Source organism: Rutilus rutilus (assembly GCF_951802725.1).
Source record: "Rutilus rutilus genome assembly, chromosome: 3".
In the NCBI taxonomy this organism is placed as follows: Eukaryota; Metazoa; Chordata; class Actinopteri; order Cypriniformes; family Leuciscidae; genus Rutilus; species Rutilus rutilus.
Genome location: NC_140211.1, coordinates 20,206,552 through 20,220,694, shown reverse-complemented (window position 1 = coordinate 20,220,694; position 14,143 = coordinate 20,206,552).

Below are 14,143 nucleotides of genomic sequence, written 5' to 3'. Positions count from 1 at the left end.
ATGAACTCCCAAGAGGGCCAGAGATACATAGAATATTGTGTACAAGTTTTTCAGCAAAGTTTTGATTTGTAATTGTAGAGGCCTTCATGTAGGTCTATCAAATATGATACAGCAGGCTTTATAGGGTTAACTTATATTGTTTTAAGCAACTTAGATTGTATTCAAGGATTCAATACATTTTGTTCATTATCACAAACAAAAAACGTAACAGGGAGGAAAAGGTCCAGACACATTTTATGACCTCAGCCTGTAACAAAACAACACTGTATTTCAATCCCTTTAGCTTCAGCACCACAAACTTGAGCACCAGTTCCAAAGCTAAAGGTTTGATCTCATTGATAGTGGCAGCAGAGATTACCCATTAACAAACTGTACAGGTAGCGGATAAGGCCTCCTGCCAAAGCAGCTACATCTTTCTCTATCGAATGGGTGGGGAACGTTGGTCCTGGACGGCCACTGTCCTGCAGAGTTTAGTTCCAAACACACCTGAACCAGCTAATTAATGTCTTTAGGATCACTAAGGCTACAATCAGGTGAGTTTTTTTCAGGGTTGGAGCTAAACTCTGCAGGACAGTGACCCTCCTGGACCAACGTTCCCCACCCCTGCCTATACTATCATCATCATCAGGAGGGGTCTGTCTCTGTTCTGAAAATCACCCCCTACTGGATATAGTGCGAGACAGAAGGGGTGTAAAGAGCAATGTAATTGGTAGCAGAGGGAGAAAGTCTGTCAGTGAGACTGGACTTGTTTAGAGCAAGTCACAAGAGAATGGGTGGACCATACATTTTGTAGAAAGAACAGGATCCGAGACAAATTAAAGAAATTAAAGCAAAGCAAAGCAAAATTCATTCACATTGTGAGAACACATACACAGAGGTAACGGTTATCTTGCTATATATGGGCACCTGTTAGGTATCAATTTGTAAACTGACAAAAGTAGCTAAATACACCGCTATATCTAGGCCTATTCAAAAACATGCTGAAGAAAAACAAAATTCCTGAAAGTGACCTAAAAGAACTCTAGGGGGAGCCATATCCTCAGTGATAACTGAGCTGACAACATCATTACCACATATAAATCTAGTTTTTTCAACTTCTAACACACATTTTCAAAACTTTGCCTCTTTTTTTTCTCCAAAACTTCACCCACAAATCCAAAAATTGAACACACAAAATGCAAAATGCCTCACATCTCTTGCAAAATATCACAAACACATCTCAAAAGCAAACATTTGTCTTACGATGCAAACCTTTGCCATAATATTATAATTTTGGATATATCATATACACAGTTATTTAAAACCTAAAGCTCTTCTTTCATGAGCTCCTATGTACATTTCTGTACAAGATTGAAAGTAATTAGGCAGAGAGATGTTGAAAAATTCACGGTAAACACGAAAGCAAGATTGAAACCAAACTATTTATTATTTGTCGTTGTGAATACAGTATTAGTCAGAAAAAAAACCTATATAACTTGACTATAACTATTCTAAAGTCATGATTGGTTGGCGTAAAGTAAAGCAATGACTGTTTGCACATGTGAGGAGTTAGTGTGAGGCACTGATGAATTAGAGTGTCATATTATTAGGTTGTGTTTGAAAAGGAAATCAAGATACTTCCTGTTAGATTTTTGTGTGTTACATAGAGAATTGTGTGTTGTGGTTTGCAAAAAGTGCTTGCACACTTTAACCTCGCGCGCGAGCAGATCGTTAAATCGTTAAAATAGGGCCCTTGGTGTGTGGTTCTGGTGTTTGAGTGTCAGGTTTCAGAAATTGTGACAAGTAAGGATTTTTGTGTAAGCAGTTGAAAAAAAAACGTACAATCAGCCTTAAAATAAGCTAAATAAAAGATGAATATGATGTTGAAACAGAAAAAAGCAATTAGATATCAAGGATTACAGTTTTTCACAATTGTTAAAACAGTAAAACCCATTCTCTGAACCAAATTCTCAATAGCCTAAACCAATTTGTCGAATAAATCACTCTTTCTGTAAAACATTAAACAAGTTCAGGTAGTTAGACACTGTTTGCAAATCTCATTCACTCTTTTTGCAAAACTCTAGACACATTCTCACTCATTAAAAACACATTTCACACTGTGATGCACAAGTGTTTCAAACCGATAAACACAGGAAGGCAAAAGTTAAACACAACTACAACACAGTTGTCATCAATTACACACAACGACTCAAAATTGTTCACACTTATTTCTAATGATGTGTCCAAACCAACTGTTCGAAATACAAGTCAGTTCGGAGTGCCAAAATTAACTTAAAATGTTGTACTGAATGTTGATACCAACTATGGATAGAAACAATATAATAGGGAGAGGAGGAAGAGTATGTGTATAAGAGGATAAGAGGTAGTGAACAAGGAGGAAGAGGATGTGGATGAGAAAGAGCAAGGTATGGAGAAAGAACAGTATGTAAACAAGAAGCAAAGTGGGAGACAGGATCAGAAAAATCCAAGAGCCAGGATTCGGGTCACTCGGGTCACCCAAAAGCACAACAGTGCTAGATGTCAGCGAGTCTGAATCTGTTCCTGATTCAGTGTCTGAATCCATTTCCCCACCCATATGAGGAGAGATGTTTATGTAGTGGCTTAAAAGATGCTGATTTTATTCCCTGTGTGGATGGAGTTTCACCAGCATTAGTTTGATACAGTGGGTACGGAAAGTATTCAGACCCCCTTCAATTTTTCACTCTTTGTTATATTGCAGCCATTTGCTAAAATCATTTAAGTTCTTTTTTTTTCCTCATTATTGTACACACAGCAACCCATATTGACAGAAAAACACAGAACTGTTGACATTTTTGCACATTTATTAAAAAAGAAAAACTGAAATATCACATGGTCCTAAGTATTCAGACTCTTTGCTGTGACACTCATATATTTAACTCAGGTGCTGTCCATTTCTTCTGATCATCCTTGAGATGGTTCTACACCTTCATTTGAGTCCAGCTGTGTTTGATTATACTGATTGGACTTGATTAGGAAAGCCACACACCTGTCTATATAAGACCTTACAGCTCACAGTGCATGTCAGAGCAAATGAGAATCATGAGGTCAAAGGAACTGCCTGGTCCTAAGTATTCAGACCCTTTGCTCAGTATTTAGTAGAAGCACCCTTTTGATCTAATACAGCCATGAGTCTTTTTGGGAAAGATGCAACAAGTTTTTCACACCTGGATTTGGGTATCCTCTGCCATTCCTCCTTGCAGATTCTCTCCAGTTCTGTCAGGTTGGATGGTAAACGTTGGTGGACAGACATTTTCAGGTCTCTCCAGAGATGCTCAATTGGGTTTAAGTCAGGGCTCTGGCTGGGCCATTCAAGAACAGTCACGGAGTTGTTGTGAAGCCACTCCTTTGTTATTTTAGCTGTGTGCTTAGGGTCATTGTCTTGTTGGAAGGTGAACCTTTGGCCCAGTCTGAGGTCCAGAGCACTCTGGAGAAGGTTTTCGTCCAGGATATCCCTGTACTTGGCCGCATTCATCTTTCCCTCGATTGCAACCAGTCGTCCTGTCCCTGCAGCTGAAAAACACCCCCACCACATGATGCTGCCACCACCATGCTTCACTGTTGAGACTGTATTGGACAGGTGATGAGCAGTGGCTGGTTTTCTCCACACATACTCCTTAGAATTAAGGCCAAAAAGTTCTATCTTGGTCTAATCAGACCAGAGAATCTTATTTATCACCATCTTGGAGTCCTTCAGGTGTGCTTTCATGTGTCTTGCACTGAGGAGAGGCTTCCGTCGGGCCACTCTGCCATAAACCCCCGACTGGTGGATGGCTGCAGTGATGGTTGACTTACTACAACTTTCTCCCATCTCCCGACTGCATCTCTGGAGCTTAGCCACAGTGATCTTTGGGTTCCTCTTTACCTCTCTCACCAAGGCTCTTCTCCCCCGATAGCTCAGTTTGGCCGGACGGCCAGCTCTAGGAAGGGTTCTGGTCGTCCCAAACGTCTTCCATTTAAGGATTATGGAGGCCACTGTGCTCTTAGGAACCTTAAGTGCAGCAGAATTTTTTTTGTAACCTTGGCCAGATCTGTGCCTTGCCACAATTCTGTCTCTGAGCTCTTCAGGCAGTTCCTTTGACCTCATGATTCTCATTTGCTCTGACATGCACTGTGAGCTGTAAGGTCTTATATAGACAGGTGTGTGGCTTTCCTAATCAAGTCCAATCAGTATAATCAAACACAGCTGGACTCAAATGAAGGTGTAGAACCATCTCAAGGATGATCAGAAGAAATGGACAGCACCTGAGTTAAATATATGAGTGTCACAGCAAAGAGTCTGAATACTTAGGACCATGTGATATTTCAGTTATTCTTTTTTACAGTTTTTCTCGATTGTTTACACACATTTTCTGAAAGCATGCCTCATATTCTCAGAACTCTACACACAAATCAAAAGACACACACACAATGGGCAAAACCCCTCAATTCTCCTGCAAAATTAAACTTTACATTCAAAACAATGTTATTTCTTCTCAAAATGGTATTTTGTTTTCAAATGACACACACAAACCATCATATGAATAGACATTTATAAAAACCAGTTGAACACTGATGTGCTCAATGTAAAACACTATGATGAATGGAAAACACTTCTTCTCCATTAATCATAATGACTTAGGCCTTTTTTTGTTCAGTGTTACACTTACTACAGACAGTACATACATAAGTGTGTTGTAAAATATTTGAGAATATTGTTTTTATACTCAGAACACACAAATACACGGTAACAAATATATTTTATTTTTCCCACAAAAACATTGTACACAGAGTACATGCCAACCAACACAAAGTTGTACATACAGTGGTCTACATACAAAACAACAGAAGAATTGACTGTATACAGTTACAGTAAAAAAAAATGAAAAAATCCAATGTTGGCATCCATTGCTCCATTAAAGAGCTCACCTGTTGCCCTTTTATGCTAAAGCTCTGATTGCTAATTGTAAACCTGTGTGACGGGTGTTTGCCCATGTGATGAGTCAGTGTGCATATTTGAATGACAGTGTGTTCCTTGTGAAAACAAGAGATTTTCTGCATGGAAATTGTGCCAAAAGCAGAGAATTCAATTCAATTCAATTCAATTCAATTCAATTCAATTCAATTCAATTCAATTCAATTCAATTCAATTCAATTCCAATTTATTTGTATAGCGCTTTTCACAATACATATTGTTTCAAAGCAGCTTTACAGAAAGTGCATTTCAGAAATGTACATAGAAAAGTACAGTTAGTTAATCATGTATTAATTTAGGGCATAAACATATCGCCAGCGTCGAGTCGTCTCTTCACAGGCTTCGAGTCGTCTCTGCACGGGTGTTGGGGCATCTGTAGTTTCCATGGGAGGCTGGATACAAACTGGAGCTGACGATCTGTATTTACCTCGGGACTAGCGTCCCGAGATAACAACAGAAAAGCAGATGGGAAAAAAATAGTGTAGCTGCTGTTCATAAAATTACAGTTTTTCTCAATTGTTTACACACAAATACTGGTACTTGAGACACAATGACAACAACATGTAACTCATTCACCAACCCCCTGAATCCATTTCTGCTAAACTACAAGCACAATTCCTGCTTTACACTCAAATTGCAGTTCTAAAACACACTTTTTTCAAAACACTACACACAATTCTCTGCTTTTGGCACAATTTTCATGCAGAAAATCTCGTTTTCACAAGGAACACACTGCCATTCAAATATGCACACTGACTCATCACATGGGCAAACACCCGTCACACAGTTTTACAATTAGCAATCAGAGCTTTAGCATAAAAGGGCAACAGGTGAGCTCTTCAATGGAGCAATGGATGCCAACATTGGATTTTTTTTTACCAATGTAACTGTATACAGTAAATTCTTCTGTTGTTTTGTATGTAGACCACTGTATGTACAACTTTGTGTTGGTTGGGATGTACACTGTGTACAATGTTTTTGTGGGAAAAATAAAATATATTTGTTACAGTGTATTTGTGTGTTCTGAGTATAAAAACAATATTCTCAAATATTTTACAACACACTTATGTATATACTGTCTGTAGTAAGTGTAACACTGAACAAAAAAAAGCCTAAGTCATTATGATGAGTGGAGAAGAAGTGTTTTGCATTCATCATAGTGTTTTACATTGAGCACATCAGTGTTCAACTGGTTCTTATGAATGTCTATTCATATGATGGTTTGTGTGTGTCATTTGAAAACAAAATACCATTTTGAGAAGAAATAACATTGCTTTGAATGTAAAGTTTAATTTTGCAGGAGAATTGAGGGGTTTTGCCCATTGTGTGTGTGTCTTTTGATTTGTGTGTAGAGTTCTGAGAATATGAGGCATGCTTTCAGAAAATGTGTGTAAACAATCGAGAAAAACTGTAATGCATTCAATCTGATTCACCTGTAGTATAAAAGGTAGTATTATGTGAATGCTTGGCTAAAGAGATGCGTCTTTAAACTAGTTTTAAACTGGGACAGCGAGTCTGAGCCTCGAACAATATCAGGAAGGCCATTCCAGAGTTTAGGAGCTAAATGTGAAAACGCCCTCCCTCTTTTAGTGGACTTAAAATTCCTAGGAATGACCAGAAGCCTCGAATTTAGTGATCTTAAAGGAACCGTATGTAAGATTGTGGCCAAAACTGGTACTGCAATCACTTTCAAATTACTGTAGAGCGGTGTATCCCCCACCCCCTCCCCCCTGACTCGAGGTTGCCAGATAAGCTGCAGGATCCAGCACGAACGTTTGTAGCTGCAGCTGTGGTAACTAGAGCAGAGCTGGCAACCCGGATGCCGAAACACTACTGACTTCGTGATTGGTAGATAGGTGGAGGGTGGCGCTTCAGGCCAAAACACAACATGACAACATCAACATCAGTTGAGGGCTGCAACTTCACTTTTTAAATGACAATATCCTGGCCGGACAACTGTTGTCAGTGATATAAGTATTTGAAATGAACATGATTTCTTAATGTCTAGTGACATATCAGGGCAATTTTATAATTTATTGAAATACATTTCTTACATACAGCTCCTTTAAGGAGCGCGATGGATTGAAGGGCGATAGAAGTTCCGTTAAATACTCAGGAGCTAAACCATTTAGGGCTTTATAGGTCATTAGTATTACTTTGTAATTGATACGGAACTTTATAGGTAACCAATGTAGAGATGATAGAATTGGTGTTATGTGATCATATTTTCTTGACCTAGTAAGAACTCTAGCAGCTGCATTTTGGACTAACTGTAGCTTGTTTATTGAGGATGCAGGACAACCAGCTAATAAAGCATTACAGTAATCTAGTCTCGAGGTCATGAATGCATGAACTAACTTTTCTGCATCAGAAAGAGATAGCATGTTATGTAGCTTAGCAATGTTTCTAAGGTGGAAAAAGGCTGTTCTTGTAATGTATGAAATATGATTTTCGAAAGACAAGTTGCGGTCTAATATAACACCCAGGGGCCCGTTCTTCATACATTGCTTATTACATCCAAGATCAAATGACACATCCACATTTACATTTACATTTAGTCATTTAGCAGACGCTTTTATCCAAAGCGACTTACAAATTAGGACTAAATAAAGCGAGTCATCATGAAGAGGCAAAAACAACAACAACGCAAGAAGTGCTCAGAATACAAAGTTCAGGCATTATTCAGAGTAGCATAAGTCTGATAATAAACATCCAAGATGATATCATCGTGAGAATCATGATCTGGCTAACTCGGTTCTTCGAACACACTTGCCGGATATGATTAGTATCGCTGGATTGAGTTATCTGAGAGAATTGCGCGTTCATGCGCTGGTTTAAAGGGGATATGTGTCGAAACATTGATCAGCAACGCTGCTATTGGCTGCTCAGCATGGCCAAAGAGCGCGCTCAGTTTTTCTCCTCAGCAGAGCAAGAACTAATAGTCGGAAGTTTATTCAGAATTTTAATGTTTAATCAAAACGCCAGGGAACACCTCAAAGTCTGCAAAAGCCAGGAGAGAGGGCTGGCAAAAAGTAGCAGACAATTTAAATCCGTTAGAAGTGGCCATGTTAGATTTTTTATCACTTATTAGCCTATATTTTTGTATTTTAATAATAGCATAATTACTTTGTGCATTGTAATGTCAGTCACCATACTAGAACACGAGAACAAAAAAAAAGTGAAGTACAAAAATTTTCTACATAATGGTAATTTTTAGTTATATTATAGTCTATTTTATAAAAGGCACTGTTAAATAAATGGTTGTCTGATTATAAAAGCAACCAAGAAAAAGGCTGAGAAAAAAAAAGAAGAAAAGATCTTACTCTCCTACACTGTAAAATAATTTTTGCTGCATTAAATTAAGGCTGTATAGTCATTTCAACTGTTAAATCTTGAGTAATGATGAATTGCTTTGACTTGTGAAAGTGAAAACTGATAAACTTATGTTAATGTAAAAATATTTTGTCATGAGTTATTGATCACATTTTTCCCGAGTGTAGTTCATTGTAATGACATTGTGTTTTCCTCTTTGGTGCACTTGTATCTGTTCCCAAGAAAGTGGTGGCTGAAATATGTGCAGTAAGTGGACATTTTCTAACTTTCCAAAGGAAAGAAAGAATAAGACTTAATGTCCATTTGTTTCCATTGCACTGGACAGTGAATAAACCCCCTCCAAGTGCATAAATAACTTTACTTAATTTATACTTGTATGCTTTATGGCTGCAATATAAGTTGCTAGATTCCACATACAGAAAGGCCTACAGAAGAGTCTGCACAGACAGAGGAGACATGCCGTGCAAAGGCAAAAGACCGTAACTTCGTTTTTGGTCGAAAATTAGTTATTTATATTTTTGGCACATTCAAGACCTCCTTTATCATGTGGATAAGTATCTTAAATCAATTCCGTTGTTTTTTCGAGAAAATAATGAATTGTCTTAACAGTAACTTCCAAAAGCCCATGAGAAACAAAGGCAGAGCATCGTAACATCAGTTACGGCTCTTTGGCTTTGTTTTGGAACGCTCGAAATGGAGTTACGGTGCTCTGCCTTTGTTTAGCCGCGCGTCAATATGAAGTTACTGTGCCGGTGTTCTATCAAATAATGCTACCTACCAGACTGTACTGTTATCTGCCTTTGTTTTAATGTTAAAATTACGGTGTAGCCTGTGTACTTTGTACAGCTGCCATCAGGCCCTCTAACTTCTAATGTCCTCAGAGCTTTCTCCTGCACAACTGCGGTCAGAACATTTAGTATGGTCTGAACCCGCCGTCGACAAACGTGCGATAACGATCGCGAAGGATTATGCAGAGTTGACAGAAAAACGTTACGCATTGCCGTATCAGATGAATACAACCAAGAATTAAAGCCCCGCCTCACTCAGTTCGGGTACAGGACCTGGTTGAAACACTCATGCATCTAGCTGGCAGAGTCTCGCCGGCGACTTCAGCCCCGCCCTAAACGCGGTCGAGCCAATGCTGGACTAATATATCTATGGAGGTATTTTGTCATGTCAAATGTATTAATAATGCCATCAGAATGCAACCAAAGCACAGGATAGCAATAAGTAGATGGCTATAAATAAATGATGTTTTATTAACAAAGTTCGGGAGGAGCACGTTCAAATAATCAAGCAATCAATCAATCAACTCATCAAACAATTACCATGTCTACCCTATCAGCTTGAGAGGAAGCATATATTCACTCTGTCAACTCACCTAACTTCCTTGACAGTTTTCAGCATCCCTCCACCACCCCGACTCCTCACTCTTGGCTTGTTCTTTCACAGCCAGGAATACGGGGGAGTACTCTGGGTTCGGGCCAAATACCGATTAGATTTTTCTCAGTTCCACACTCTAGCGACTTAAGGTCTTTTGCCTTTGTAGGGCACAGAGAGGAACATGTAATCACCTATGAAAAAATGCAGTTCTGTTAGGATTAGCATAAGTGTATGTTATACAGTGAGCTTTATATTTAATTGTGGAAAACAAACAGGTGGGCAGTGTATAGCCAACTTTTCCTTTTTATTTGTTGCATGAGGCATGTGTCTAATATCTCTTGTTGCAGGCACTTGACCACTGGCTTTTCTTTACAAAGAACATTTGAAATAAAACTCAAGGAACTAAGCATATTTGTCTTTTATTAAACATTTAATGAAAAGTGTTTTTTTTTTTTTTTGGCAATGTTGTGTAATATGGCACATGCAACAATGTCACAGGCCCTGTCAGGTGTGCAACCCTCAGACTTAGACACTGACATCTTCCCTTTAGTTAGCCAAAGTTAATTTCATTGTGTGCCCTTGTCCTGGCTAGAGCTGCATTGTAACTGGTTTGGGTCAGGGAATGGGGTCATAAAACACCTGTCTGCAGGCAGGAACATGTAATCACCTATGAAAAAATGCAGTTCTGTTAGGATTAGCATAAGTGTATGTAATACAGTGAGCTTAATATTTAATTGTGGAACTTTCCTTACCACTTTCAAATAATGTGCATAAATGTGAATCTCTGAAAATGCTTAAGTCATGCACAGATCCTGGACATTTTGCTTTCACATTTGTGATATGGAAGATTTTAGTCAACTGCCTTTTTTTTATTTGATATATTACTAATCTGGAATATTAAGAATCACAATAGTAACTGGGCTGCACATTTACATTGTGAACCCCCTTTCTGTTCACATAATCCCCTTCATTGAGGCCTTGATGGCAGTCTATGGTAGCCTATAGTCTATGGTCTAGCTAGCCGGTACCAATCATGTTAGTGAAGCATGAGTGACATATACTATTACAGTATATGGCATGGTCATGATTGAATGATCTCCATAAAAAATTATGATAGCCTAAAAAAAACCTGCTTTAAAAAAAACTGCTTTACAACATTGGGTCTTACAGTTTTTGCCCGTTGCTTGAACACTATAGACCCATGCTAAAGTAACACAACTTGAAGCTTTTGTTACCATACGTCCAACACATGTACCCATACCTTAAACAAAAGCGCTGCTTTGCACTCTAGTTGCAATTCTGCAACACACTTACTCCTTTATGCAACACACTTGGTCCTGCATACTACACTCTATTTCATACATAAGACACTTCATTCAAAAATGAAATCTCAGGGTGCCATTTGGAAAACACATGTATCCAAAATACAAAACACATCGGGTAATTGCAACCACTCAAATACACACCTGAAGGCACTTACTTGCAAAACTGAACACCAATCAGCCAGCTACAAAAAGGAGGAGGAGGAGGAGGAGGAGGAGGAGGAGGAGGAGGAGGAGGAGGAGGAGGAGGAGGAGGAGGAGGACGAGGTCAAGGTCAAGGTCAAGGTCAAGGTCAAAGAGGCCATGCACGGACCCCTATTTCTGATGATATAAGAGCAACTTTGGTGGACCATGTCATCAACCATGGCCTTACTATGAGGGAAGCTAGGCAGAGAGTCCACCCACATCTAAGCCGCTTCACAGTGGCATCTGTAATAAGAACATTCCGACTAGAAAACAGGTATGTCTTCACCTCTCTACCTTCTACTCTACTCAGATGGTATTTACAGCACTGTACTACAGTATATCACATTACCACATCACGTGTACAGGGTATTGCAGGGTGCTAATGCTCCTTTTGCAGCCAAAGTGGTAGTTTTTGTGAAACATACCATGATTCAGGGGTGTCGGACTGGGGGTAAATGCAGTACTGATTACCAGGGCCCCAAGGGGAGAGAGGGCCCTTGAAAAGTCTGGAATATATTTTATTTGGAACATGGGGGCCCATCAGGACTGCCTATACATAGGGCCCGGGATCTTGTGCTACGCCCCTGCCATGATTACTTACAGTATAATCATTTTTAAACCCTATAGAGGAATTCTTTTCGGCCTGGAGATGGCGTGTATATATGACCGCCAACCACATGCCCGCATGCCTCTTCTGCAGGCAATGGAACAGGCCTGCGGCGACATTCAGGTGACAGCAATCCATGGATGGTTTCGACATGCAAGGGGATATTTTCCCCGGTGCCTAGCGGGAGAAGACATTGCTTGCGATGTCGATGAGGTCCTGTGGCCAGACCCCAACAGACGGCGGGATCCATGAGCCCACGTATGCACAATTGCCATGATTTTCTGTGTTTACAGCATAGTGTTTTTTCTATTATTATTATTATTTATTTATTTTTTGCTTTATCTGAATTCATGTTACTGCAATATACAATATTGAGTAGGCCTATTTTGCTTTTTTGGTTGTTTGAAAATGTGCCTCCTGAAAATATGCCTTCTGAATAAACAGTGAAAATCAAAGACTGCAGTGTTTTATATAAAGTAGACTAGTGTGTTCCCCCTGATCTGAAAGTGTATGCATATGATGCAAGTATGTGTCATTTTGTCATCAGAGTTACATTTTGACAAAGGAATGTTAGGTTTTGATAGAGTTTCAATTTGACACAGATGTGAATGGTATATTTCCCAGTGTTGTGTCATGTTTACTTTGTGTGTAGAGTTTTGGCACAATGAGCGAAGTTTTGCAAAATGTGTTCAAGCAACGGGCAAAAACTGTAAGTGGCTTGGAAATGCCACCAAAAAAAAAAAAAACTAAAACTGTTTTTTAAACCTAAAAGCGCCAGGTAAAGTCCGAATGACATGACAGACAGCACTTTCCACTCTCCAATAGTGTAAAGGAAAGAGCCACTCGCAAATAATTTTAGGGCAATGCAAACAGTTTGTGCTGTAGTTAAAGCCCGACTCCGACAAGTCTAAAATAAATGTGCGTTTCCAACAAATTAATAATGTAAACGACAATCTCACGAGTCACGAGAAAAAAATATATCTCAGAAAATGCACTATCGCGCTGCGCTGGACTTCCCGTATCAGCTCCGCTTATGAAGCCACAGTCTAATCCTGTTAACATGAAATAAGCCTGCTCCCGAGCAGGTTTAAGATTGCGCACCTGTTGCTATGACAGCAAGTCCAGGATGAGCGTCGAAGAACCAAACAATCCAAGATCATGCCAAATCGCCAACAATCAAATCCAGCTAACTGAGTTAGCGACGTACGAAGAACGGGCCCCAGGTCTTTTACTGTAGAGGATAAAGTAACAGGAAATCCTTCTAAATTAAAGTTGTATTGTAAGAGGTTTTGTGGGCAGTTTTTTGGACCAATAAGTAATACCTCCGTTTTATCTGAATTTAATAGCAGAAAATTACACGTCATCCAGTATTTTATATCTTTAACACACTCTGTCAATTTAGATAATTTATTGTTTTCATCTGGTCCTGATGAAATATATAATTGAGTGTCATCAGCATAACAGTGGAAATTAATTCCATGTTTTCTTATAATATTACCAAGTGGCAGCATATATATTGAGAATAGCAGAGGGCCCAACACAGATCCTTGCGGCACTCCATAGTTTACTGGCATTATCTTTTTTTCTTTTTTTACAGAATTGTGTGTAGTGTTTTGAAAAAAGCGTGTTTTCGAACTGCAATTTGAGTGTAAAGCAGGAATTGTGCTTGTAGTCTAGCAGAACTGGTTCAGGGGGTTGGTGAATGAGTTACATGTTGTGGTCATTGTGTCTCAAGTACCAGTATTTGTGTGTAAACAATTGAGAAAAACTGTAATAAATGTGCAAAAATGTCAACAATTCTGTGTTTTTCTGTCAATGTGGGGTACTGTGTGTACAATAATGAGGAAAAAAAAATGAACTTAAATGATTTTAGCAAATGGCTGCAATATAACAAAGAGTGAAACATTTAAGAGGGTCTGAATACTTTCCGTACCCACTGTATATATTAGAACCTCATTGTGTAGGAAAAATGGGGGGAACATAATCTGATTAAAAGATGCTGATTCTATTCTGTGTGTAGATGGAGCTTAACCAGCAACAGCTTAAAGATTTACGTTTTTTCCTTTCATCATAATACAGTAGGACAGTATGTAAAAAGGAAGCAAAGTAGGAGACAGGATCAGGAAAAGTCCAAGAGCCAGGATTCAAACTCAGGTCACCCAAAAGCACACCAGTGCTAGATGTCAGGGAGCTGCCTACTAGGCTATCAGCACAGAGTAGCTGGTGTCAATTTTGTAAATATAAGAACCTCATTTTGTAAGAAACATGGGGGGAACAGAATCTGACGGCAAACAATCCAGCTGTCATAATCTGTTCCCCCAACCATGTGATGAGATATGT